Source organism: Lagenorhynchus albirostris, chromosome 20, assembly GCF_949774975.1.
Source record: "Lagenorhynchus albirostris chromosome 20, mLagAlb1.1, whole genome shotgun sequence".
In the NCBI taxonomy this organism is placed as follows: domain Eukaryota; kingdom Metazoa; phylum Chordata; class Mammalia; order Artiodactyla; family Delphinidae; genus Lagenorhynchus; species Lagenorhynchus albirostris.
This window is the reverse complement of record NC_083114.1, coordinates 55220605-55247524: the sequence shown is the minus strand read 5'-3', so window position 1 is coordinate 55247524 and position 26920 is coordinate 55220605. Positions and strand designations below refer to the sequence as shown.

The 26920-nt window shown below is 54.4% G+C and overlaps 1 long non-coding RNA gene across 2 annotated transcripts in view; it reads right to left on the bottom strand.

The window, feature by feature from the left end:
* LOC132511741 (uncharacterized) overlaps positions 1-25537 on the bottom strand; it is a 154424-nt gene extending 128887 nt beyond the window's left edge. The window contains exons 1-3 of one of the 2 annotated variants that reach the window (XR_009537703.1): positions 25012-25537; positions 24533-24677; positions 23475-23700 (exon numbers count right to left, since the gene is read on the bottom strand). This is a non-coding gene — a long non-coding RNA (uncharacterized LOC132511741). Of the gene's footprint in view, positions 1-23474; positions 23701-24532; positions 24678-25011 lie in introns of those variants that run through there. The other variant, XR_009537704.1, reaches the window with a different exon arrangement.
* Between the last annotated feature and the right edge of the window lie 1383 nt (positions 25538-26920).

The window sequence follows — 26920 nt, the reverse complement described above, 5'->3', positions numbered from 1 at the left end:
GTCCTCTCCCCCAACCTCCCTGGAGCTTCAAGGAACTGGTTATGGTTGCCAGATCAGGGAGTCACGTCAGTTCGGATGTTTCTATTACTAAAAAAAAAGAAAAAGGTACACAAGTACAAAGACGTTTATGGCAGCCTTGTGCTGAAAAACGGAGACCCATTTTTTTCTTTTCTTGAAAGAAACATTTATTTATGCTCTTTATTGGTCAAAGTTTCAAACAAATCCAGAACAGGTGTTCACATTTTGAGCCTTTACTGAAAGACACCATGTCACGCGTGAAATAAATGCTGATCCCGTGGGGGGCTCCCCTGACGCCCTTAAATACTGGGCTGATCCGTCAGAAGACGACCTGTGCGGCAGAACGTGCGCAGAAATCTGCTTGCAAAAGGGCAGGATTTAAATCTCGTGGTTTTTCACAACATAAATGTGCTGTAACTTATAATAATTTCAAAACAAACTCCCCAAGAATCAACTCTCTCTTTACATAAAAAAATAATCCATTTATGCTCTTCTTGAAAGAGCCCTGCACTGGGGACTCGGTAAGAAAACAACGGTCCACTGACTCACTGGCCCTCAGGCCCTGAAGGACCATCACCAACGTTGAGACACTGGAAAGCCACCCTTGCCATAAAAGCGAAGAAGAGAAGGGAATCTGCACTCTGTGTATATCACACCAACGTGACATGGACATCCCTCACCATGTCCAAGGAGACGTCCGACATATTCCATCTTCAAGGCACTGTCAGGTGTCCGAATTTTCTGACACAGTTTTAATGTCACAGCTGCCATAAGAATGTATAGTAGCAGCCCCAGCGACAACCATTCGCAATCTGTTTATTTCCCTGACGTTCCGCATCTCCTTCCCTCCTCCTACAAGAGGTCTTTATTAGACAAGCTCTCTTGGAGTAAGAGCTGGCTGCCCCACCACACGCGCGCGCGCGCGCGCGTGTGTATACGTGAGTGCCCGTGCACACACAGACACACACACACACCCCCTGCAGTGCCACTTAGCCGTTCTCAAGGCGGGGCAACTGGTGGCTCTTGAGGCCAGGACGTCAGCACAGGGAGCAGAATTAGCTTTTCTCTTTCAAGGCGTGTTTGCTTAACACGCAGAGCCCCTGAGCGGGACAGGGTCGCGAAAGGAGGAAGACCTCTCAGCGCCTGGAAGGAATCCCAGTGCAAGCGGCTCCCTCCGGTCCAGCTTTTCTGTGCCCCCTGGTCCTCCCAGGAGGGGAGGGCAGGAAGAGAGGGGAGGGCAACGGGTAGAGCCATGGGTCAGTGAGGCCAAAACAACCTGGATGGAGGGTCCCCAAGGGACACAGAGCCAACCCGGAGACTCGAGTTTCTCTTTCAGGTGTCCTTCCAGAATTCTGCACTCCACACAGAGCCTGGACGTGCACTTCAGGGGACAGTCCTTAAGCTGCAGCTGGGTGCCAAGCAGGTCCAAGAACAAAACCAAAGGAGGGTCTTCAAACACTTCCGGGATGTGCAGTTTGCGAGGGGATGAAAAGGAGAAGCCAGAGGCCAGGAATACGCCTGTTATTGGAAACACCCAGTTCCGCCAAAAGGTAAAATGGAGAAAAAAAGTTTCAGGGCATCGTTTATACGATAAAAGTCAGCCATCCGCTACTACTCGATAGTTATATTAAGCAGATTGTCAGGTCAGTCTTGCAGAATATTGTACAGGCATTAAAACAAAATGCAAAGACGGGGAACTTAAGAACGTGAACAACAAAAGGTTAAGTGAAAAGTGAGAAATCACGTGCTCTGAGATTATGATTCTGCAAAGTCCACAGAAAATGCAAACCCTTGATGATGAGGCAGGGTTCTAGTGAGAGGGTTTTTTTTTTTAATATAAAGTTGTTCTGAATAACAAATATGGTTTAAACAGTGGTGTAAAACAGAAACTCCCCAGAGCACTTGGAGAGGGACGGCAGCGGAGAAGAGCACTGACCGCGTGTCCAGGAGTCCAGCGTGCTCAGCCCCGGGGTCAAGTGCGTCCAGAGTACGGAATCAGCATCTGCCATCACGTTTCCCCACCCCTGACAGCCAGGTCAGGAGCGGCCGCAGCCCTGCAGCCTCCTGATGGGAGCCCTGGGGGCTACCTGTCTCGGGGCAGAGCTTCCCACCTTCTCGGCCACACCGGGGTGCATCCCCTCCAGGAACAAGCGCTCCCCGCTGCCTCCAGCAAAGCCTCGTGAGTTCTTCTGCCCGCACCACAGTCCCCTCTTCGCTTCCCCACGTCCCAGCCCTCAGGGTTCCGTGTCCACCCCCTTCCTGACGATTCCAGGCAGTGCTGCGGTCTCCCTGACCTGGGAGCTGGTGTTCTTGTTCATTCTGCCTTTATTCACTCATGGCCCTTAGGTTGTTCACTTCATACCTTCTCCTCCAACTCCGTCTTCGAGATCTGAAGGTCTGGGGGGCTGCGTCTGCCTCACCTACTCCTCCCCTGCCCGTGTCAGGCAATCAAGCCCTGTTTGCTGACTGAGTGAATGGCTCCTTCCCCTCCCTGTCTCCTTGGATTGGGGTTGAGGTCATAGGGAGGAAGAGGCCCGAAAATGAAATTAAATGGCATGTTTGCTTTTGCACGCAACAGCCTTGAGAATCAGCCGGGGGTGGGGGGCAATCAGCAGTGTGGGGAGCCTTGGAGAGGGAAGGGATTTGCCAACATCCTCCCAGACCCCCTTTGCAGGGAGCAGGAACAATGAGATGGGAGGGTCAAGTCCTTCCTGGCTGGACCAAGTTCCAATCTTCCACTGACTTTAATTGCTAGGAAACAGCCCTCCACCGCCTGTCATCATGACTTAGGTCACAACAGCTGGAAGGAGGAAGCCAGGTCCATTACAGCTGGCTGGCAAGGTGGCACCCATGGATCGGGAACCGGGCAGGAAGTGCTGAAGACAAGACACTTCTGAGACCCCCCAGGTGCAGCCCACACTGCACCCCACCCCAGGCACCCGTGTTGCATGTTTCCAGTTAACCCATTCACTGCCATGTACTGAAGTCTGGACGCACACGCTAGACTCAAGGAAAAGTCGGTGGTGGCCGCTTGCTCAGAAACATACTAAGCAAAGGAAGCCACGTGCAAAAGACTACAGATGTCTCGTTCCACGGACACGAAACGTCCATAGAGGCCAGGTTCACTGAGCAGCTCAGGGCTGGCCACGCAGGTACGCCTCAAACAGGCATCAAGGAAACCTCCTGGGGTTGATGGAAACGTTCTAAATCTGCAGGATGGTGACGGTCGCACAATGCTGCACACTTACTAACAGTAACGGGGTCGTACATTTATAACGGGTGAATCTGACAGTACGTAAAGTATACCTCAATACGGCTGGTGTAAAAATAAGAAGCTGGTGGCCAGGAAGGCAGCTCAGAGGGAAAAGAATCAAGCATCCGTCTCAAACCTATGACTTGTCCTGAGTGAGCTTTACCGCAAATGTCCTTTGCCCTCTAACCCCGGGGGCCGCAGCCCCAGCTGACAGCTGGATAGACTCCAGCCTTCAAGGTCCAAAAGGCTGAGCCCCTCACCAGCTGTCTGATTCTGGGCATGCTTCCCAACTTCCCCGAGCCTCGGTTTTCTCATCTGTAAAATGATGACAGTAATATTCACCCACATGTGTCATGTCCCCAGAAGGTGCAGGTCACAGGCCCTCCAATGCCACTTTCAGTGCTTTCTCTTTTAATTTAACAGGTACTTAAAGAGGTCTACGCAGTGAGCCTGGTACTATGCTACATGCTTTAGGGGATACAAAAGTAACAGAAAAGGGCTATTTTCAAGTTTACCACCTTGTTGATATACTTATAAAGCAACTCGAGGTAGTTGAGGACAAAACCTCATAACCAGGATCTAAAAAGTCAGTGCTGAAGAGTCCTAAGGTCAAGGGGGCATGGCATGGAGGGAGGGGTGCTCAGAGGAGCTGGGGGCTGGGCCAGTGTGGACCAGAGGCAGGAGGGTCGGGGAAGAGCAGGGCTTTCCAGTCCCGAGGTCCGGTTTGAAATCCGGGCTCTGCCACTTCCCAGCTGTGATGCTGGGCAGACACTCAACATCTCATTCCCGTTGGGAATCCCTTCCAAGGTTTGTGGCAGGAGGAACGAGAAAGGCGCAGGACAAAGACCTACTGTATAGCACAGGGAACTGTGCTCAATACTCTGTAATGGCCTATATGGGAAAAGAATCTGAAAAAGAATCGATACATATATATGTAGAACTGAATCACTCTGCTGTACACCTGAAACTAACACAACATTATTAATCAACTGTACTCCAGTGTAAAATAAAAATTAAAGAAAAAAAGGCTGTCACAGGGCCCGGGCACACCGTAGGTGCTCAGTTAGGATCAGGAGAACACACTGAGTCACAACGGAGTGAAGACGGGACGTGGAACGGCCGTGAAGGGACTGGCCTGGCAGAATACCATCTCCGAGCTCCCCTCTTCCTCCCCCAGAGGCCCCCCAACTCCTCTCCTCCTCGGCTCTGGGTCCCTGACAGACGATGAAGGAGGCCCCGATCACAAACAGTTAATAGGGAAGACAAGAGCCATTTCCTTCGGGGAAGACACGGTCCCACTTAGCGTCTGTCTCAGCCCAAGTGGGCCATCTTCGTGAGCCCGACATGTCATCATAAATGAAAAATGAGGGAGGACCAGAGGCCAGAAAAAGAAGAGGAGAATCACACCAGCCCACGTGCAAGGCCCGGGAGTCGGGGCTGGTGGGCAGCCCAGAGTCAGCAGGGCCAGCTGGGGATGCGGGAGCGGGGCGACAGGAGAGGGCAAGGTGACCAGCCAGGGGAAGAACCAAATCCCCTCCTTCCAGCGCAGGGGGGCAGGGGTGAACCTGCTGCATCCTCTGGGCTCTCCCTCAAACGCAGAAGATAGAATTTTGATGATGCAAACAGCCCCCTCCCAAGGCAATGTGCCCACAAGGAGCGGGAAGGCCTTTTGACCTCGGGAGGGAGCACGGGCCTCAAGAGTCGACAGAGCTGGGCTGCCAAGTGGGGGACCCTGAGCCAAGTCCCGCGGCCTCTGTGACCTCAGGCAGGCTCCGCCACTGGGAAAGGAGGATAAATGACAGCCCTCACGGGGCCATCGGAATGCCTGGCACAGAGCAGCCCTCCAGGTCCCTGGCAACATCGCCTGGTGCTCGGAGCCCAAGGGCTTGGGTTTGGGGCCAGGCTGTACCACTTCATAGCTGTGTGATTTTTGATAAGTTACTTGCCCTCTCTGTGCCTCGGTGTCTCCATCGGTAAAACAGGGACAATAGTAACGCCTACTTCATAAGGTTATTTGAGGAATAAACGAGCGTGTGTGTGTGTCTGTGTGTGTCTGAGCACACCTACATGCATGTGTGTGCGCACGAGTGTGTCTGTCCTACAGTGATGGATGTCTGGAACACAGAATACAGCAATTGCTAGTATTAGCTAATACCATTAGTGCTTATTATTAACTCTCAATGGTAGCTGAGGTCATAACAACCTCAATACTGCAGCACTTCCTTCTCAGACCACGTCTCTCTCTCCTGTCAGAGGCAGCCTCGAGGGGGTTAAACAGGCCCCTGGGCTGTCCCAGAGCTGAGCGTCCACAGCCAGCACCAGGACTCCCCATCACGGCTCCCACGGGCAGGTGGCCGGCAGTCCAAGTTCACCCAGCGCAGGCTTCTTACAGGCAGTCAGGGCTGCGGTCTGGGGAACTGGAGACGCCCCCAGAGGGGCAGCCACGCCTGGCGGAGGCCTCCACATGCAACCATCACATGAACAAGGGCAAGTTCATTCTCCAAGGACCGCAGGGTCCTACCTTCTGCCGAAGAGAGAAGGGTGATGGGAAACTACTCAAGGCCTACCAGCCCCTTGGGTTTAAAAGCAGATAATCATTCGTTAGAAGTCTGAGTCACTGGGTTTGGGGATACAGGTCCACGGGGGCAGCAGGGGCATCTGTGGAAAGATGACATCGTGGGGAGGTGCTCGGGGGCGGGGCGGGGGGGTATTGGAGGGTCTCCCTGCTGCTTCCGGACACCTGAGGTCTCCATCTATACCGTGAGGCCAGGGGAGCGCCCTTCTCCCCACATCCCACAGAGCCTCACCCAGCTTCTGGGGGCTCCTCCAGCCACCCCGAGCGACAGGCGAGACTGCAGCCCACCAGAAGCCTCCACGTCAAGGCAGACCCCCTGTCCATCCTCTCCCCACAAAGCCCAGGTCTCTTCCCAGGAGCAGAGCTGATAAGGAAGAAGTTCCCCGAAATCTGCCCCAGAATACAAGGCATCGGGACCGGCCACCCGGCTTCTCAAGCCCCTTTCAGGGGCCCAGGCTCATGGGACAGAAGCCGCGATTCTCTCTACACCCGTGTCCTCCTTGCACGCCCTGTCCCTGCCCCCAGCCCTCGCTGGCCCCGACCTCCCGAAACAAAGGTGCTTTTTTCCCTGCTCCTCTCGGGGTCACCACATTTTCGTCAAACCTGTGCTTGTTTTCCTTCTGCTGGGGCCCATCTTGGCCGGCCTCCTCGGGCACCGCCATACCCTGGAGACAAACCCCGTATTGTTTCCATAGACCTAATAAATGACAACACTCCACACCTCCTGCCACTAACCCGGCTCGCCCGCCCGGCTCCCCCCCGGCCTGGCCCGGCCCGTCTGAAGTCTCCCTTGTGCTAAGTGCTGCCCTCCCCCAGCCAAAGAACAGGAGGCTTATGTCAAGCGGGGAGAGAAACCGGCTCGCGCTAGCGGTGCCTCCCCGTCTGCGTGCTATCGGGTGAAGATTTGGTCCAGAGAGACGCAGCATCAGTGAGCCACTTCCATGGACCGGGCCCTTCCTCCCTTCCGCTCAAGCCTGGAATGGAAGGGAACGGGGGAAGGTGGCCAACGGTGCCGCCGAAGGATGCTCAGGGAGTTTTCCAAAACATGTCTCTCCTCGGCAAGCAGGCTTTTCCTCGCCCTCTGACAAAGTCGATGATGAAAGGGGTAGGGGAGGCTTAACGAGCACAGCTTGACTTCTCTCCCTGCTGGCCCAGTGGAGGAGGTCCGTCAGGCACCGTGCGGAGGGGACCGTGGGCGCCCCAGGATGGGTGATCACCAGTGAGGAGGGCTCTGGGCTGTCTGGATGTGGGATGTGCCCGTGTGCGGGGTCAGGAGCCAAAACACGAGCCACGTGTCACGCCACCCAAACACAGATTCGCGCACGGATTGTTCTGGAGTCTGTAAACAGCCCCCTGAGCCTCCAGCTTCCGTTGAGGGAAAAAGAAACCAGAAAGAGACAGCAGCAGCCTAACCTCTGCAGCCAACTGCTCCGGGCCCCGACCTCACGCCCAGCAAAAGCCCGTTCACCAGCCACCAGTCGGGAGAGATCAACCACCCAGGAGACGGGCACCTTGACTTCTCACCCCGGCCCGGCTCTGCCTGCCCTGACGGCCCTCGGCAAGGCCGCACGGGCCAGTGGGCTCTGCGCCCTCGCTGCAGCCACTGCAAGAGCCCTCCTCTGGGCAGGGTGCAGGGCGGGGTGACATACTACCCAGGGCAGGAGCGACTGAGCCAGGGGGAGATGCCAGTGAAGACTCGGGAGACAGACGAGCCCACGGACACACCCAGACACACTCGGGAGGCCACGTGTAGGCACATCCTGAAACGCGATGGTTTCACGTGTAGGGCTGGACGGGACTGGAGAGCTCGCCCCCGCTGATCTGCCTACAGATGCAAGCACAGAGTGGTAGAGGACCCTGACCGAGACCGCCCATCCAGGAAGGAGCGAGCTGAGACTGGGACCTGGAGCCTCGAGCCAGGGTCCAGCGTGACTCCCGCCCTCTCCTCCGTGTCACCCCTCTGCAGATCAGTGAAACGCAAAGCTCAGGCGAGGAGCGGGTCCAATACGCCCACCTGGATGAAGTGAGGGTTCACAGCCTGGTGACGGGAAAGAAAGGACCGGGGCACACCTGTCAAGGCAGCCACCCTGCCAAGAGGGACAGGGGGATGGGGTGGGAACCCAACACACACCCACCTGCCACCTGGCCCCATCTGGTGGACGGTGCCATTGCGGGGTAAGTGTCCCCGGGATGGGCAGGGGCTTCAGGCCAGTAATTCGCATTTTCTGGGTCTGGTTCTGGAAGACTGGTCCAGGAACACACCAGACATGCAGAGACCCACCCTCCAGCGGCCCAAGGCGAGGCTGCCGCTGCTTCTCCAGCGAGCCTACCCTCCAGCCGCCATCCTCGTGCCCACCGTCTCCCACTCCCCGCCCCCCACCCAGGACAAGAACTCTGCCCCCCCTCTGCTCCGTCCTTCCACCCAGCTAACTGTCCTGTGTGCAGTCACTGTGCCCGAGGTCCAGAGAACCGTGGAACGGAGCACAGCTTGCGCCTCACAGGGGCTCCCTCTGGCTCCCCACTGAATTCCCCATCCACCCTCCCCAGCCTCTCCCCCAGCCTCTCCCCCACGTCGCTGCCTGGAACCTGCTCTGAGACCCGGCCCTCCCTGGGCAGGATGTCCATCTGCAGAGCCCAGGAGAGGTCAGGGTCTCTCCACCACTGCCCAGCATTTCGGGGGTGGCTCTCCCAGTTCACACTCTGCGCAGGCCCAAGAGGATAAGGCAGGCTCAGCTGAACCAGGGGAAGGCCCGGGAGCCTCCTGCCGCTGGGCACCTGATCGCCCTGGAGGCTATGACGTGGCAGCACGGACTCAAGCCCGGCTGGGAAGGCCCTTCTCGCCACCGCCAGACCCCCGCCCGGCTCCTCCAGGCCGCCCACCCCTGGATGAAGGAGGAAGCGTGCGCTGCAGGGTAGAACACAGGCAACCTGGGAATTTCAGGAGCCAGCCCTCCAGCCCCCGACTCACACACACCAGGTCGATCCCCAGGGCCCACCGCCCCGCCCCAAGCCAAATGAGAGGAGGGGGCGCAGATTCGGGGCCGGGAGCTGGGTCAGGGTTCCCCTCTCTAAGACGTGAGTGGGGAAGGCTTTCTCTCGGCCACACTCCAGCAAGGTTCCCCAATCCTCTTGTGTGCCAAAGCAGCCGGGTGCCTCCTTCCTGGCCCCAACGGAGCCCACGGGCTCCGGCCTCTCTGCCGCTTGCCTGGTGGAGGAGCAGGTGCCCGGGGTGCTGAGCCCTCCAAGGGCACGTGGTACCAGGGACGCAGGGCAGACGATGACACCCAACAAGGCGAGGGCAGGCAGAGGCTTTAGAATCAGACACAGCAGCGCTGGAAGCTGAAGCGTTCCACTGCTGGGCGACATTAGGGGAGATGCTTTCCTTCTCTGAGCCTAGCATTCCAGGTCTGGAAGATGCTGTAAGGACTGAGACATCGATCCACGTGCAGGGCATTTAGCATGTTCCACAAATGACAGTCCAACGTGAATAGCTGATCACGGAAACCTCTCGTTTACATAGCTGGGTGAAAAGCTCTGAACCATGTAGTTAAAAAGGGCTACACCACACAGTGACAGGTACGGCCACCTGGGGAAGCAAGGGGTGCCCACACACCCACACACCCCTAGATGGGATGCACACCGACAGAGCGCACGGGCGCACATGCACCCAGGTGGCCAAATTTATCCACGATGTTTGCTACCCAAAGTCCCTCAGGTCGAACATCTTCTAAACATACACACACACAGCTGGGGCCTGGCCCACTGAGTGGGTGAGGTGTTTCTGGGTTGTTTTTTTTTTTTTTTAATCCAAATAGATAACTGAAACTAGGAATTTCTCCCTGGCAAACCAAGACAAACTTGCCAAAGAGCATCCCAGCGATTTAGAGAGGAGAAGGAAGGTAATTCCAGCAGAGTTACAGCACTGCCCCACGCTGAGATTTCCCCCCAAAATAAAATGATAAGGGAAAAATCCCTAACTCTCCCGCAGCCCCCTCCGAGGTTCCTCAGACCCCACCTCCCACCCCATCTCCAGCACGAAGTCTGCTGGTCTCCATGCAGGGGTGAAAATAAAGGGAGTTTTGTCCTTCTCCCCTCCTCGGCGGGTCTGAGGGAGTTTATCTGACACTCCAGCAGGCTTTGTAAACTGAGTGTCCCAGGATAAACGCTCCCTTAAGAGTCGCTTGGCCTGGGACAGAGGGACCCTCTCCAGAGGAGAATGGGGAGCTTGTTCGGATGGTCTTTTAATATGGGGGGCGGGGTGTCACCGAGGACAGGCCTCCAACAGACTCTCACAGAAGGGTCTCTGTCCCGGGGCTACAATGGAGGGAATTCTTAAAGGCACAGATGCTGAAAGGGGGAAGGAATTTTTTTTTTTTCCCCTAAGAGGAAGGGAGGGTGGTCAGGGCGGGAAGGAGAGGGGGTGTGATGAGGCCTTCTCACTCCCCAGAACAATTCAGGTTATAACAAGGCATCTCAGCCTGAGAGCAACAGATAGGCAAGCAGATCAGAGGCCCCACGGAGGAGAATTAAAACAAACAAACAAAAAAAAAAAACAGAAAGAAAAAAGAAGTTAAAAAAAAAACCCACTTCATCTGATGTATGCGGCCAAGGGTATGGCCATGTTATCCCATGATTTAAGTATGTCAATCTTGTTCAAACTTCACTCTTGTAAACATCTGCTTTTGCTCAGAATAAAAGATGAAGATTTGATACAAAAAAAAAGAATTCTACTCGAATCTGTTTGCTCTACGGGTTCCCGGTCTGCTTCCCAAATCCAGGATGTGAACCCCCCAGCCAGCAGGGAAGAAGCACATTTTTTCCTACGTGAAGGGCCTCTATCCCATTATCAATCCTTGGAAGGCCGTCTGAGTCCAAACGTTCACTCTGGGAAAGGGGGAAGCAGAGCCCCCGAAGGCCCTTAAATAAATAAAATTCTCTCCATCCACAGGGAGAGGAGGGTCATTTATTCTTCTAGTTCTTGATTTTGGTACAAGGTCACCCTAACAGATTTCTGAAGACATCCCAAACTATCACAAATGACGTTTTATAAAGACTGCCCCGCGAGCCTGTTGTATGTTTTGATTTTGTTTAAGTTGAATTGAGCGTTTCTCCAAGAAGTCAAGCTGTGCTCCACAAAGAGCTGGGAGTGGTGGGACCACTGGGAAGGATCAGGCATTTCTTCTTCGCTACCTTGCTGTGGTCCCACCTGCCCAAGACAGCGAGGGAAACAAGGAGACATCCTTGTTCATCCTCCATGCTGAAATTAATCAAGGAGTCACCTAGTCCACTTCTAAAGTACGCAGGCAGGAAACCGAGGCCCCACGACGTGACACAGCTTACCCCAAACCACAAGGCAAATTAGGAGACTGAAATGGGCAGAAACCAGGTCTCCTGGCTGAGCAGCCGTCTTACGGCACGAGGGAGAGAAACGTGCTCAGGACCACACCAAGCGAAGACCAGTAGCAATTTCTGAAAGCAAGACACGTAGCTGTTTTCCCACTGGCATGTGCTGGGATAATCTAGCCAGAGGCCATGGAGCCAGGATCCGCAGACACACAGCGGCAAAATGGTGGAACAGTGCGGGCCTTGGACCTGCCAGGTCACCGAGTGTATATTGTCTTTATTGGAGTCGGCATCAGGCCGGTTGCTGTGAAATCGGAGAATGCACACCTCTGATTTCATTGAAGAAAAAAGATCCATGCATGTGAAACAACATATAGTATTAGGCAGGCGGTATATAATGTTATAGGTTATCAGTGCTGTAGAAGTTCAGGAAAGGGAAAGATTGGATGAAAAAGAAAACATTGCAAAAGTAGAGAGTAAGTGCCCGGTCGGTGCGTTGACTCAAGTCTAATCCGGGCAATCACTGGACAAGAATATGGGATTCTGTGGCCCTGCACTGGTGAATGTCACTGACCTTTGCACCGAGAGAGTCCAGGGAAGGAGAACAGGACACAGCCCATGAGGAAAGGAGCAGCGAACAGGTCACGGGGAAGAACTGGTTGAGATAAGCTCACTGCAGACCCCAGGAAGGAAAAGCTAACTGCAGTGCCTCCTCTCCCCAGGCCCCGCCCCATTCAAGCCAACAGAGGTTCCTGGGGCTGGTCATGTGCCACATTTGCCTTGCACATCCGAGGGGACATTCTTTACATAAGTCATCGCACGTAAGCCAATGGAGGCTGCAACCCAAATTCTGCACTTCCAAGAAGAAAGCCAAAAGTGAACTGGACCTCTTGGGTAGAAAATGGGAATTTTCCTCCCCAATTAAACCCAGCAACATCTGAGCAAAGCTGTAACTGCAGGCCAAGCAGACAGAGCCATGGAGTTGGTCCATTTCTTTAAAATCGACACAGGGTTTAAGCCAAGAAGCGGGGAGAGAATAAGTGGGAGGAGGAATCCAAGATTCAGTCCACCTGGTCCAATAAATGAGACATGCTCCAACTCCCATCTGCATCCTCCAACCTCAAGGACACACAGCCTCCATCCCCCACCCCACCCAACCACGTCCATTAAGAGGGTCTCTTAACTGTGCGAAGGACAGAGTACACGGCGGCTGATGGGAGTGCAGCTTAGATGGGGCAACAATTTCTCACCTGAGCCTTATCCCATTTGGAGGTGACGATGGTACAGCGTGGGCAGCTCTCTCCAATTGCCAAGTATAACATCAGAAGGGCAAGGCCAGCCACGGGTCTGCTCTGAAAGCGCAGCTGAGCTTTGAGCTCATGCAGTGAAGTGTACACACTGCTGTTCCAGTGAGTGAAAATTAGAACCTCAACACAACACTTCCACCGAATGCCTGGACAATGGGCCAGTCTGCTTTCCTGTCCCACTCAAATACATGCACCCACCCTTCCAAGCCCTCTTTATCACAAGAGTCATCCGCTATCTGCCCACGATTGCGGGAGCTGGAAAACACGACAGGAACCCCACTCGGTATGCCCTGGCCTCAGCATCCTCCGCGGGATTTCAATAACAAGGGACAGGACGCTGATGCATGGTTTGAACTTGTGCATCTCCTAAGTGAATGGAGTCAGGACCATACTATGGGGAAATGTGCTGGTTTGAAAAGCAAACAGACCTGCATCTGGATCCTGACTCCGCGCTTGCCAGTTGGGGTGTGCAGTGACTTACAGCTCTCCAGAGCAGACTTTACATCTGTAGAGAGGAACGTGAGGATGACAAAGCAGAAGAGTGAGGCCTGGGGGCAAGGCTAGAACTTGCAGAGCAGCTCCGGAGAATTCCTCATCAGGGAAAACTCTAGCAGATGCATCTTTCAGTTAATTTTGGTGTTAACGGTCTTCACGTTGAATTCGCTGTCCCATCTGCAGAGAAGAGTGAGGTCTACTCCCAGCTCCACTCCCAGAAAGACGCAGGGCCTCGCCTCCACCAGGAGAAGGAGGAAGAAACACTGCTTTAGACTTATCGGTGGGTTATTGGGGAGGAAGAAGTGAAGGATGGGTGAGAGCTCTAGAGCCGCCATCAAATCCACGGGATTTGTGACTTCTAGCACTTTTCAGAAAAAGCAGGGAGCCAAGCTTGCAGCTGGAGGAAGAGTCACATGCCAACCTGGAAGCAGATCAAGTTCTGGCTCTGCCGCTGACCGGCAAGGTGACTTTGGACAAGCAGCTTCAGCCCTGGAAGCCTCAGCTTCCTCATCTATTAAATGGGGCAACGCTAAATACAGCGGCCAGCAGCGTCCTGGGACATCATCGCCTCGCACACACCCTTTCCTCTCACTCCACCACCCTCCCTAAAAAGGCTGTTGATACTCCAGCCGCAGAGTGGAAATAACCTATCACCATGACAATGAGCTTTTCTCCGCACCATGGCAGATGAGGATGGCTGGAAGCACCTGCCAGGGCAGCAAGGTTTCCTTTAAGAGCTCGTACAACCCACGAGCATGAGTCACAGCTCCTCAAACAAAGGCTACCTGTGTACCGTGCGGACAAAGCAAGGAAAATAGGGTCCCCCGCCTTGAGCTCAACAGCCTGGAGAGCAAGGCTGTCTCTCTAACATGGAGCCCCCGAAAGTTGGGGCACAAGCTGGTCCAGGGATGTGCAAACGCAATGGGGCCATCTACGTCGATCCACTTGGGGGGCCACTCCAGAGCTAGCCCTCCATCTGACCCAACGGGGTAGCCCGCCTCCTCCCTGGGTTGCCAAACACAGGAGCCCGGCGAGAAGTCGGCACAAATCCACTGGCCCCAGCTCCCGTCATGGGGCTTCTCCTACCCAGTACGGGACACACGTGCCCCTGCAAGGTAGACTGGGAGCAACGCCCCTAGTCAAGAGATGCTCAGAATCAGGGAAGGTGTTTTTCTTCGCTTTGAAGAAAGCTCAGTGAGAGGTGCCACTCTAAGCAGCGGCTGCTATTCCCGGGAACAACCCTTTTGTGCAGGGAAATGAGAACCCAGTCGTGGGCGATGCACCCGGAGGCTGGGCTTCCCAACTCCCCGATGGAGCGACACTAAGTCCCTTGAAAAAACAGACTCTCGGAACTTCCCTGGGGGTCCAGTGGTTAAGACTCCGTGCTTCCAGTGCAGGGGCGCAGGTTCGCCCCCTGGTCGGGGAACTAAGATTCCCACGTGCCGCGCAGTGTGGCCAAAAAAAAAGGAAAAAGAAAAAATGGACCCTCATGTTCAGAAATTCAGAGGAAAGAACTGCTGAGGTTCATTCATGTATCGACGTTCACTGAGCATCCACCTGCCCTGCGCTCTCCCAGGCCCCACGTATCCACAGGTAAACAGAATCAATACCTGCCCCTACCGTAAGACGCTCTGCTGTATTATCCAGTAGCCCAATCCGTCCACGGCAAACATCTGGTGTTGTCTCTCTGCATCTTTCCCGCCCCAGTCTGCAGAATCCCCGTGGCCCTGGGGAGGGAGGCTGCCCCCACCCACAGACCCAGGTGTGAGGCACGTGAGCACAGGACACGATCGGGGCATTGCACCTCCTGGCCCCAGGGACGGGTCCAAGGGTGAGCGCGCTTCCAGGGCCGTCCCTCGGGGGTGCTGAGCCACAGGCATCCTCTTGCATCTGCTGGGTCTGCAGAGGCAGGGGGCCTGCCGACGCTTCTGCTCGTTCTGCTTCCACTAGGGAAGTAAAGCCAAGAAGGAAAAGAAGTGGAGACAAACGAAGAGCCAGCAAAATCCCCCCAAAGCACAACACCCAGACTTCATGGCTCGGTGGACACCCCCAGACTCGCTGTAGACTTCACGGCTAGGTGGACACCCCCAGACTCGCTGTAGACTTCACGGCTCGGTGGACGCCCCCAGACTCGCTGTAGACTTCACGGCTCGGTGGACGCCCCCAGACTCGCTGTAGACTTCACGGCTCGGTGGACGCCCCCAGACTCGCTGTAGACTTCACGGCTCGGTGGACGCCCCCAGACTCGCTGTAGACTTCACGGCTCGGTGGACGCCCCCAGACTCGCTGTAGACTTCACGGCTCGGTGGACGCCCCCAGACTCGCTGTAGACTTCACGGCTCGGTGGACGCCCCCAGACTCGCTGTAGACTTCACGGCTCGGTGGACGCCCCCAGACTCGCTGTAGACTTCACGGCTCGGTGGACGCCCCCAGACTCGCTGTAGACTTCACGGCTCGGTGGACGCCCCCAGACTCGCTGTAGACTTCACGGCTCGGTGGACGCCCCCAGACTCGCTGTAGACTTCACGGCTCGGTGGACGCCCCCAGACTCGCTGTAGACTTCACGGCTCGGTGGACGCCCCCAGACTCGCTGTAGACTTCACGGCTCGGTGGACGCCCCCAGACTCGCTGTAGACTTCACGGCTCGGTGGACGCCCCCAGACTCGCTGTAGACTTCACGGCTCGGTGGACGCCCCCAGACTCGCTGTAGACTTCACGGCTCGGTGGACGCCCCCAGACTCGCTGTAGACTTCACGGCTCGGTGGACGCCCCCAGACTCGCTGTAGACTTCACGGCTAGGTGGACGCCCCCAGACTCGCTGTAGACTTCACGGCTAGGTGGACGCCCCCAGACTCGCTGTAGACTTCACGGCTCGGTGGACGCCCCCAGACTCGCTGTAGACTTCACGGCTAGGTGGATGCCCCCAGACTCGCTGTAGACTTCACGGCTAGGTGGACACCCCCAAACTCGCTGCTTAAAGCCAGTTAGAGGTGCTTTCTCTGAAACTTGCAGCCAACAGTGACCCACCTAGAAATACCCTTCTTTTATGGATGAGGAATTGAACGCAGAGAGGCTCAGTGGCTTGTACAAGGTCACACGTGTGCTGGTGACTGGGGCGGGACGGGGCCCCAGTGCTGGGCATATGCACCACGACCTGGGTTGGAACCGTGACTCCATCCTTCAAAGCTTTGGGGTCTTAAGGATGTTCCTTAAATTCTCTACGCCCCAGATGTCAGAGGTGAGAGTGTCCACACCCAGGGCAGTGGGGACCAAGGAAAACGGGCTCTGGACCTCCCGCTCTGATCTGCCCGAGGCTGGCTTCTCTCTCTTCCCAGCATAACAGCGCTCCCGGTTGCCGGCACCGGCTGGTGGATCCCTTACGTGGAGATGTGGAAGGAACAGCGCTGCTTCCTAGTATAGGGGACAGGCGACATCCAACGGCCAATCTGACCAGTGAATGCGGCCATACAAGCATCTCCCCCACCTCAGTGTCTTACAGACAGCTGCCCAGGGTGACAAGGGCAGAGACAAACGTTTGGAAAAGAGGGAAGGAGCTGGGCAAGGGGGGGAAACGGGGGCCAGGGTGAAAGAGGAAAGCAATTCCAGGAAAGGTGGAAAAGCCCAGTGGCCGGGGTGGAATGAGAAGCCAGGGCCATCTCAGCTCCCTGGTTAACCACATTCCTGGTTCCCATTTCGGAAATTTAATTAAAAACCCAAACATCTATATTTCCCAACCGGTTGGCCAGTGGCCACGGATTCCCTTCGATTCAGAGAAACTCCCCCTGCGTGACCCTGGGGCCACGACACACGCCCGGTGTGAAGCCAGAGGAGGAAGGGTCGCGGGCAGGGGTCACGGGGTGGCAACTCCCCTATAGAGAAGAGAGCCTCCTCCTGGCTTGGGACGATCCTGTTCTGTCACCCCAGCCACAGGAATAGCAGTTCTGTTTCTCGTTGCTTCATTTTAAAAATTTAAAAAAAAACATGATAAAAAAATAAGTATGAAAAAGAACCACATTCATGGGGGCTCCAGGCCACACAAGGTCGCCTTCCGCCACCGCGCGGGGGAGGCGCAGAGGCCCAGAGAGGCAGAGCCGCCCTGCGGCAGGGAGCAGACCGCCCGGCCCCCGGGGTCCGTGAAACCACTCACTGCCGGTGCCTTCCCTCGCCCAATCTGGGGCCGGACACACGTGCTCGGGACGTCGGATGACAAATGGGGTCAGACAGAGCTTTCAGGGCGCACTCACGGCCTCGGGAAGAAAACCCGAGACCAGAGGTGCTCATCGCAACCCAGGCGCCGACCCAGGGCTCCGGAGAAATCTGACATCTCACCCCCAGGCTCACAAGGGCGTGTCTTAGGACACCCGACTACACAGCAAAGGGGTCTATGGAAAAGCAATTTATTTTTCCAAAAAACCCCACACTCAGCAAACTTCATATATGCAATTTGACCATGCGGGACACGAGAGAGGATTCTCCCTGAAGTTCTCTCAAATCATGAATCCCATCTCTGTCTTCCCAGCCCGCCCTACTCCCTCCCTCCCCCACCAACACTAAAAAAATTGTCACTTTTCACAGGTGTGGGAGGTGAGGGGCTAGGGGCTCACTGTCCTGGGTGGTTATCTAGCTGTGTCATTTCACTCACCTGTGCCTTAACAGCCTCTTCTGGAAAATGTGGATGACACTTATTTCAACAGGCTGAGAGAGGCACCAGATGGGGTAGGGAAAGAAGAGCACTTGAAAAACTCCAGTGCAAATAGTGGGGGCGTAAGGAACCCACTAGATCACCAAACGTTTTCGTTTAGAAAGAATGGATGCAGCAGACTCGAAGCTGAGGGCCCCCCACGTAAACTCTCTGCTCCTTACTTCCCTGGGCTCTTAGATCTTCGTGAAGATTCTTCCTCAAAGTGAGAAGGAGATCCCAATGGCTCCCTGAGTATACACTGGGGGGAAAAGATCTAACCGTCCTAGTCAATTTGCATTTAAAATTAGTTAAGTGCCAATTCACATCAACTGGGATGGTGACTATGACTAGAAAAGGAAGGAAGGAAGGAAAGGGGGGAGGGAGGAAAGAAGGAGGGAAGGAAGGAAGGAAGGAGGGAGGAAGGAAGGAAGGAGGAAGGAAGGAAGGAAGGAGGAAGGAAGGAAGGAGGAAGGAAGGAAGGAAGAAGGAAGGAAGGAAGGAGGAAGGAAGGAAGGAGGAAGGAAGGAAGGAAGGAGGAAGGAAGGAAGGAGGAAGGAAGGAAGAAAGGAAGGAGGAAGAAAGGAAGGAAGGAAGGAGGAAGGAAGGAAGGAAGGAGGGAAGGAAGGAAGGAAGAAAGGAAGGAAGGAAGGAGGAAAAAAGGAAGGAAGGAAGGAAGGAAGAAAGGAAGGAAGGAGGAAGAAAGGAAGGAAGGAGGAAGGAAGGAAGGAAGGAGGAAGGAAGGAAGGAAGGAAGGAGGAAGGAAGGAAGGAGGAAGGAAGGAAGGAAGAAGGAAGGAAGGAAGGAGGAAGGAAGGAAGGAAGGAGGAAGGAAGGAAGGAGGAAGGAAGGAAGGAAGGAAGGAAGGAGGAAGGAAGGAAGGAGGAAGGAAGGAAGGAAGGAAGGGAGGGAGGGAGGAAGGAAAGGGCTGTCAAGGATGCGGAGAAACTGCAACCCTTGTGCCTCGCTGGCGGGAATGTAAAATGCTGCAGCTGCTGTTGGAAAACAGTACGGCAGTTCCTCAAAAAGTTAAATGTAAAATGACCATATGACCCAGCAATTCTACCTCTGGGTATATACACAAAAGAACTGAAAGCAGGGACCCAAAAAGATATTTGTACCCCTACGTTCAGAGCAGCATTATTCATGGCCAAGAAGTAGAGGCCACCCAAGTGTCCATCAACAGATTAATGGATACACAAAATGTGACGTATACATTAAACGGAAAACTATTCAGCCTTAAAATGGAAGGAATTCTGACACACACTACAACATGGGTGAAGCCTGAGGACATGATGTGAAATAAAGCAGACACAGAAGGACACATATTGTATGATTCCACTTACAGGACATACCTACAGTTGTCAAAATGATGGAGACAGAAAATAGAATGGCAGCTACCAGGGGCTGGGGGCTGCGGGAGTCAGTGCTTCACGGCCCCAGAGTCTCAGTGTGGGGTGATGAAGACGTTTTGGAGATGGACGGTGGTGATGGTGGTACAACAGTGTGAGTGTACATAAGGCCACTGACACACGGACAAATGGTTAAGGTGGTAAACTGGTGTTATGTCCATCTTACCATAATTAAGAATGGTTAAAAATGTTTCCAAAGTTAGTTAAGTGAAGAAGGTACGAGGGCAGAAACGATCACTGTCACTTCGAGCTCCTGAGGATTTCACTCACATACTGAAGAATTTGTCCCCAAAGGTCAGCATCTCAGACACCTTCTTTTCCACGCCTGAGGCACACCACCGGCCCAAAGAGCGCTACCGCCCAGGTGCTGACGCGAAGCAATTGCACCAGTGTCTAAAGAACCAGCCAAGGACTTCCCTGGCGGTCCAGTGGTTAGGACTTCCCCTTCCAGTGCCAGGAGTGCGGGTTCGATCCCTGATCAGGGAGCTAAGATCCCACATGCCTCGTGGCCAAAAGACCAAAACAGAAAACAAAAGCATTATTGTTAACAAATTCAATAAAGACTTTGAAAATGGTCTGCGTCCAAAAAAAAAAAATCTTAAAAAGAAAAAAGAAAGAATGATCCAGCAGGCACCAATATTTGCAGAATTAACGAGCGAGGGAATCTGAAGCAACGGATTGGAAATGCGTCTATGATTAGGGAGAGGGAATATACTCCATTGGTGGCTCAGAAAGCACGGCCGAAATCCCCAACGGATTATCTGATGGAACTGCTGGGCAGGCAGAGATGGTCTCTCCCGCCCTGTCCTGCCGGGGCTCTCAGACCAGTGAAAGGAAAGGGGAGGAAACGGCTAGAGAGAAATGAGGTCAAGGGCCCACGTTTTAGGCAAAGGCGGCGGGTCTGAAAACCATTAAAATCTGACCCTATAAGAGGCATTTTCCAAACACCTGGGAGCCTCACGGACCCGAGGGGAGGGACTGATTTATTTCCAGAGACCCAGAACCACAGTCCCTCTGTCATCTGCCCGAATGCGGCTGCTTCTGTTTTCACCACCCCCAGACGGCAACTGGTTTCAAGACTTCTGTGTAGAAACCTGTACCAACACACCAAATACGGGAGGAGGTGATGATTCACATCACCAAAAGAATTCTTTGACAGAAACTTGCCACTTCAGCATTCCTGTAGCTTACAAATTTCCTCCAGGCCTTTCACATATCATGTGATCAACCGAGATTGGTTTTTGTATAGATATTCTTCCAGGAACAAACCTAGTCCGTAAAGCAAGGGAGCCGGAGTGGTTTCGAACAGACTGTCTTTTGCCAATGGCATAGCTCAAAGAGAGGAAATCCATCCAGGACCGTTCCTGTCCTCTTGTGAAATGAACTGAGCGCATCCATCCTGTGATGAAGGGGGTGCTGACTAGACGTGGAGGACCCCAACCAGTTCCACGATGACAGTGGACATTGCCTAGGACGATGCTGGCCAGAAAGAGAAGTAGCAGGGTCTGCCTGGGCACACAAATGTCCCAGGGAGCTGCCTCTTACAGCTGCCCAGGCTCCCAGGGAACTCACAAACCCCAGAGGACACGCTGCAGATCTTATACCTAAGCCCAGAACGGCAGTTCTTTATCGTTCACCCAAATACAACCACTTCTGACTTCACTGAGTACAAAGGGCACCAGATTTCAAGACTTCTATGTCACAACCTGTGCCAACAAAACAAGTAAGTAGATGTGGGGGCCAGACCAGGTGGAGGCAAGCTGGGAAGACTTCCTGGAGGAGGTGGAGGACAGAGAAGCTTTGCAGCTGGGTACGCTTGAGTGGGAAAAGGCTCATTTCTGGCTTTAGCTGGCCAAGAAGTCAATCAACTCCCTGTTTCTTACAGTGCCCACCTGTATTAAAATGGCCTGGCGTGCTTGTTAAAAATACCCATTTCTGAGTGCTACCCCCAACATGTACCAAAACAGAACCTCTAAAGGTGGGGGGAGGGTGGGGATGGCTGCTAAGAATACTCAGATTTTTACCAAATTCTCCAAGCACTTCGTTTTTATGCAAACCACAGGGTGCAGGCCAGGGGGCTGGGGGGAGCAGCTCCAAGTACGCTGGCTGAACCGGGTCCACGCTGATCTGGGAAGAGCTGGGCAGGGAGGACCCGTGAGGAGTCACTGAGGAGAGGGACAAGGCAGGTGCAGACAGAGGGCTGTTCCAGGACTGTTTAGTCACAACATCCCCCAAGCCCTCTCCCACCGACACTTCCTGTTATGATCCTAACTGGAGCTGGCTGGTGACAGAAAACGTCTGAGCCAGTGCACAAAGGGCAGGGGAGAGAGGGAAGGAGGGAGGGAGAGAGACAGAGAGAGGATGAATATCTTTCAGTTGACAAGCTATAACAGGAAGGCTGGGAGTATAAGAAAAATCAAGTCTAGGCGCCCAGACCCTAATAGTAATGAGAAACTCTATCTGGACAACAGAAGTCTGGTTGGTTGAGATTTAAGTAACCTCAGAACTTCCTCATCCCAAACAAACATCACCTACACTCTAACTGCGGGCAGCCACCCCCAGCTGGAGAAGACAGCCCGAGTTTGCGTGTGTATTGTCGGTGGAAGGTTTGGACTACTGTGGTCTCTGTTGCAGGCGGCAGGAGAAGGGCCTCTTTCATGAGTTTCCTCAACTTCACACAAGTGCTCTCTTATGCAAAGACGCTGGGCCAGCCTCCATCCACATGAGTGGCTTCCAAATACCCCTCCAGGCTGGCTCTCCTCAGCCCTGAAGAAGAGGGGGACCCCACCCCCCAGCCCAAGATTGCTGGACAAAACCCTCAATCCACACTGAGGCACGAGCGGAAACCCGTGTTCCCTTAGATCTGCCCAGATCACCAGTAAACGCTGCCTCTGCTGGGTTTGCACACTTAGCGCCCGACACACCTGCTGCTCAGGAGGCGTGAATCACAGGCACGGCACGCTGGACTCGCCGCACGCTGGACTCGCCGCCGCCGGGTTCGGGGCTTGACAGCTGGCTCTCACGCACCCGGATGTCATCCTCCACCTACACACACCCCCAAGGCACGTTGGGACAGATCAGGCTACAACCCAATTTCTACTAAACGACTCATTCCCAGGGGAGGTCCATGGAAGGAAGGAGAAGGGTACACGGAGATGCTTCTCCCACTCATGGTCAAGGGTCCTCTCCCCTCTACACCCTGGAGGGTCTCAGCTGCTGGCCATAAACAGTGAGGAGGGGGTGAGTTAACCTGGGAAAGGAGATGGGATGGACTTCTCAGTTCTGAACCATCTCCAGAATAAAGACCGTCTGCCCAGATGAATAAGCTTTAGCGCCCTCCTGTAGCACAGCGCCTATCGTTAAGGATCCTATCTTGTACACTTAAACATTTGCTAAGAGGGGAGAGCGTCCATTAAGTGTTCTTGTCGCCAAAAAATAGTAAAATAATAAATAAGAGGGCGGGAGGAAACTTTTGGAGGTGATGGTATGCTTACGACAAAGACTGTGGTGACTGTGGTATCAGATTCACAGCATACACTTATCACCAAACTCACGAGCTGCAGACATGAAACATGTATGACCTTCTGGATGTCAATCATGCCTCAGTTAAGTGGTCTTTAAAGAAGACAGCCTGCTGAATCCCTCTCAACTTTCACTTTTTCACAAGACAGCACTTTCTGCCATGCAGGCTCCTGAAATGGATCCCGGACCAGAAAAAGGACATTAGTGGGACAACTGGAAAAATTTGAATAAGGCCTGGAGATTAGTTCAAACTATTCTATCAATGTTAATCCCCCACTTTGATCATCTCACTGTGAATCTATAAGATGTTAACATACAGGGTAGCTGGGTGACAGGTATAAGGGAACTCCGTGTACTGTTTGCGCAACTTTCCTGTAAATCTAGATTTCTATCTAAATCAAAAGTTAATAATAATTTTTAAAAAGACAGCATTTTAAATCCAGCTTCCTAGTAAATCTCAGTCTCTGGCATTGCTAATATAATTTCGACCCTAGTCCTGGAGGCAAATTTCAAGTTACTCTCATAACCAATATGCTGATCAACTCTTTGCTGCAGGAGAAACAAAACGAAACAAAACCTGCATTCACTCAGCAAGCACTGTCTGGGCTCCTACTGTATTCTGGCTCCCAGCTGTGGGATTATCTGCTGGCTAAGTGGTGCAATCTCCCTCCAAGCCCACCTCGTAAATGTCTACCAAGAGGGCCACTCCTCTGATTTTAGACATGACTGACTTAGAGCAAAGAGAGTAACTTCTGGGACTTTTCCAAAGGAAATAATTCAGAATGTGCAAATCCTTATGTACAAAAGACACTCACCAATGCATGAATTCAAAGGGTAAAAATTTGGAAATACCTTGGTGTCCAACAATGGGAGAATTGTCACGCAAACTATGATTCAATGCCTGCAGTGAATACAGTCATTATGTGGGGAAATGTTCAAAAAAAAAAAAAAACAAAAAAAAACAAAGTGAGAGGGAATAAAGCGGGAAACAAAGTTGTACATATTTGCAGGATTTCAGCAGTGGGGACATATGTCAAATTGCATTACTGTGGGAACTGGGTGTTTCCTTTCCTGTTTTTTGCTCTTTTTTGTAGTTTTCTATAAAAGACAGAGAAAGGGCACGGATTACCTTTAAAATCAGACGGGGTGCAGAGGCGGGGCTTCCGGCCATCAGTGGGACAATTTCAACAGTTCCTCTCCCAGAGAAGGTGAGGAAGGGCCACAGGGTACATACTGCACCAACGTGGGCAGTTCCACGGACCTGGGTGTGGCCAGGGCACAGGCTCCTGGGGGAGGGGCGGTACCAACACACATCACCTTTTTTCTTCCTGTGGTGCCTGGCTCTCCCCCTCTTCCCAAGCAGGTGCTCACGGGAGGCACTGGCACCCTGCACACAGTCCAAGGGAGACCCGTGACTGCTTCCAGAAGTGTTCTATGCAGGAGGGACTTTTGGGCAGGAAATGGATCATCACAGACAAACTGCCAACGGAGCTGGAGGGAGGGGAGGGAACCCCGTATCTGGGAAAGCACCCCCAGGAAACCATCTTCGGGGGAAAGAGTTGAGGACAAGTGCCAAAGGGGGAGCAGGAAAAGGAGGCCCCTGGTTTATCTGCACATCAAGGCGGATTCGCTCATTCATTCAGCAGACATCTACTCTGCACCTACTCAGCGACAGGCACGGCGCCGCTGCAAACAGCGCCCACACAAAAGGACGAGGATGGGGGGGGGCTGTGGATTCAGAAGCAGCGTGCTTCCAGGTCAGGACTCAAGACTACGCCCCCTCCCCGCGCTGGCCGGGAAACCGCTTCCATTAACAATGTGCACTGACGGCGGGGGGCGGGAGTACGCCCCGGACCGAATGCCTGCTACCTCCCACCCGTTCAGAAAGACGCCTGATGGGTGGCGCAGTCCTTGCAGTATAGCCGCTCACCAGCAACCAGGACCGGGGACCAGAGACATTCACCACCCCCCCGGCGAGGGGGGCTCCAAGCGCTGCGCCCCGGTCGCATTCTGGGTCGCCAATGGGCAGACGACGGGAGCTCACCGAGGCGGCTCAGCTCTCGAGGTAAGGGGCCCTGGAGGGCGACAAGGTGAGAAGGTAAGTGCGATGGGGGGTCGGGCGGATACGCCCAGCACACGGACCTCTCCCCAACTTGGGGCTCTGTCCCCCGGGGCAGCCAGCGGCCAGGAGGCGTTGGAAAGGGAGATGACCGAGAGCGCCCAGGATGGGCGATGACCACCGCCACCGGGAGAATCGACTCCGCTTGGAGGCAGAGGGATGGCTAAAATGACCTCTGGAAAGATGTCAATTACAAGAACAAAAATTTCAACCCAGAACCCCATGACCTTCATAAAGCGACGCAGGGGGTGAAATCCCCCCCTCTTCCCCCGGATCGCGGGGCAACTTACCTACAGGTAAGGGACTCGACTGTTAGGTAGAATGTGCATCAATCCACGGATGGAGACGAGGTTATGGGTCATCCGAGCCCGGCCGAGACGCACCAAGTAATCCACGTTAGGGGGTCCGGAGGCCCCTACCCCATTCCCAACTTTCCATCCAAGGCCAAAGCGCCGGCAGCCCCGGCCTCTGCGCCCGGGACCCGCGGAAATCGCGCTTGGGTTCGCTGGCCCGGGTTCCCCAGCGGCGCCCCGGCGACCCCGGCGAGCGCACCCCGCCTCCTCGCGCTCGGAGAGCAGCGCCTCGCCTTTCTTCGCTGCTCATCGCCAGCGCGACCCCAGAGATCCCAGCCGGGAACCCCTCTGCCGAGCCCGAGAAAGCGCCAAGGGCAAATCCGCCGGGCCTGGGGTTTGCAGGTCCGCGGGGCCCGGGCGGCGGGGGCTGGGAGCCCGCCGGGCAAGAGAGACTCAGGAGAGAAGCACCGAGCGGCGGCTGCCAGTTACGGGGTGTGACGCCCCGCGCCCACACCGCCTCGTCCGCGCCACCTCCGCGCTCTGCTCGCCGCCGGACCATTCTGCCTTTAAATAGCAGCCGGGCCCGGGGCGGGGAGGGGCGGGGAGGGCGGGGAGCGGGACGAACTGTTTCCTGGGAGATGTAGTTCCGTCTTCCAGCCACAACAAACGCAGAGCAGCGTAGGAATGGTTGGGGTCCGCCCGCCAACAGCTGTCCTCCCCGGCGCCCTAACTCCGGAGACAAGGCTGGGATTCCAGCCTCACTGCCAGCTCCGTTAGGTCTAGGCTGCCCTCTGTGCATAAGGTGGGTCACGCCAAGCTAAATTCTGCCCAGGACGACCAACCTTAGTAGCCCTGGAGTCGGGCAAACCCAGCTAAGTTGCAACCCCTGCCTGCCAACAACTAGCTGTGTGCCCTTCACGTTGGAATGACCATGTATGCCTCGGATTCTTCATCCGACACAGAGACGGGATATTAGGGTCTGCTTCCACTGGATCGTAGAGGGAGGTGACCCTCCAGGGCGGCCTGATCTCCCCATCCCTAAGCGCTAAGCAAACGTGATTTCAAGGCTCCACTTGTGCAAACCACTTGCCACCCTGAGACCCTCCAGATTAAAATTCTGGAGCTCCCACGGCCCGGTCAGTCAGGCTTCAATTTCTGAAGCCGCGTCTCGTTCATTCACCACCTGCACACACTGGACGCAGGAAAGCAGGAGTCAAGCCAGAGGGGCTCAGTCAAGCCTGAGGAGGACACGGCATCGTGATAACTGCGTGGATGTGAAAGAGGCTGTAAGGACCACGGGCACCTAACCCTGCCTGGGGGCAACAGCCAAGGTGTCCAGAAGGCGGGTGTCTGACCTCATTCTGGAAGGAATGGTTAGGAAGTAGCCAAACACAAAGCAACCACAAACGAGGGCAAGAGAGCCATGCCTATGAGGAAACACTGAGGGTATAAAAGAAGGAAGGGGGACAGGCTGGGGGGGGGGCTTGTGTTAATTTCCCGGGGCTGCTGTACAAATGCGTGGCTTAGACTACAGAAATGTATCGTCTCACAGTCCTGCAGGGTATTTATTGATATGCGCATACACATGGGTTAGTACGCACACATGTATCTCCCTGCTCTCTCTGCTGAGAGGTCCTAGAAGCAACGATACCCCAGTAGCAATAAGCACTAGAGCCATGGTTTGTTTCTAATACCACTGTCCAATAAAACGAACCAGGGCTCCTTGGAGAAATGGCTGATTCTGGGACTGAGGCAGGAAATATACAAGATGAGCCAGGAGCATCTCACAGCCCCAGAAAGACTGCCTGAAAGCACATGCACTCACGCCACACAGTGATGGGGTACATCGAAAGCATACAGAAGCCAATTCAAAGAGCTCCTAATGGCCAAAGTCGGGGAATGATCT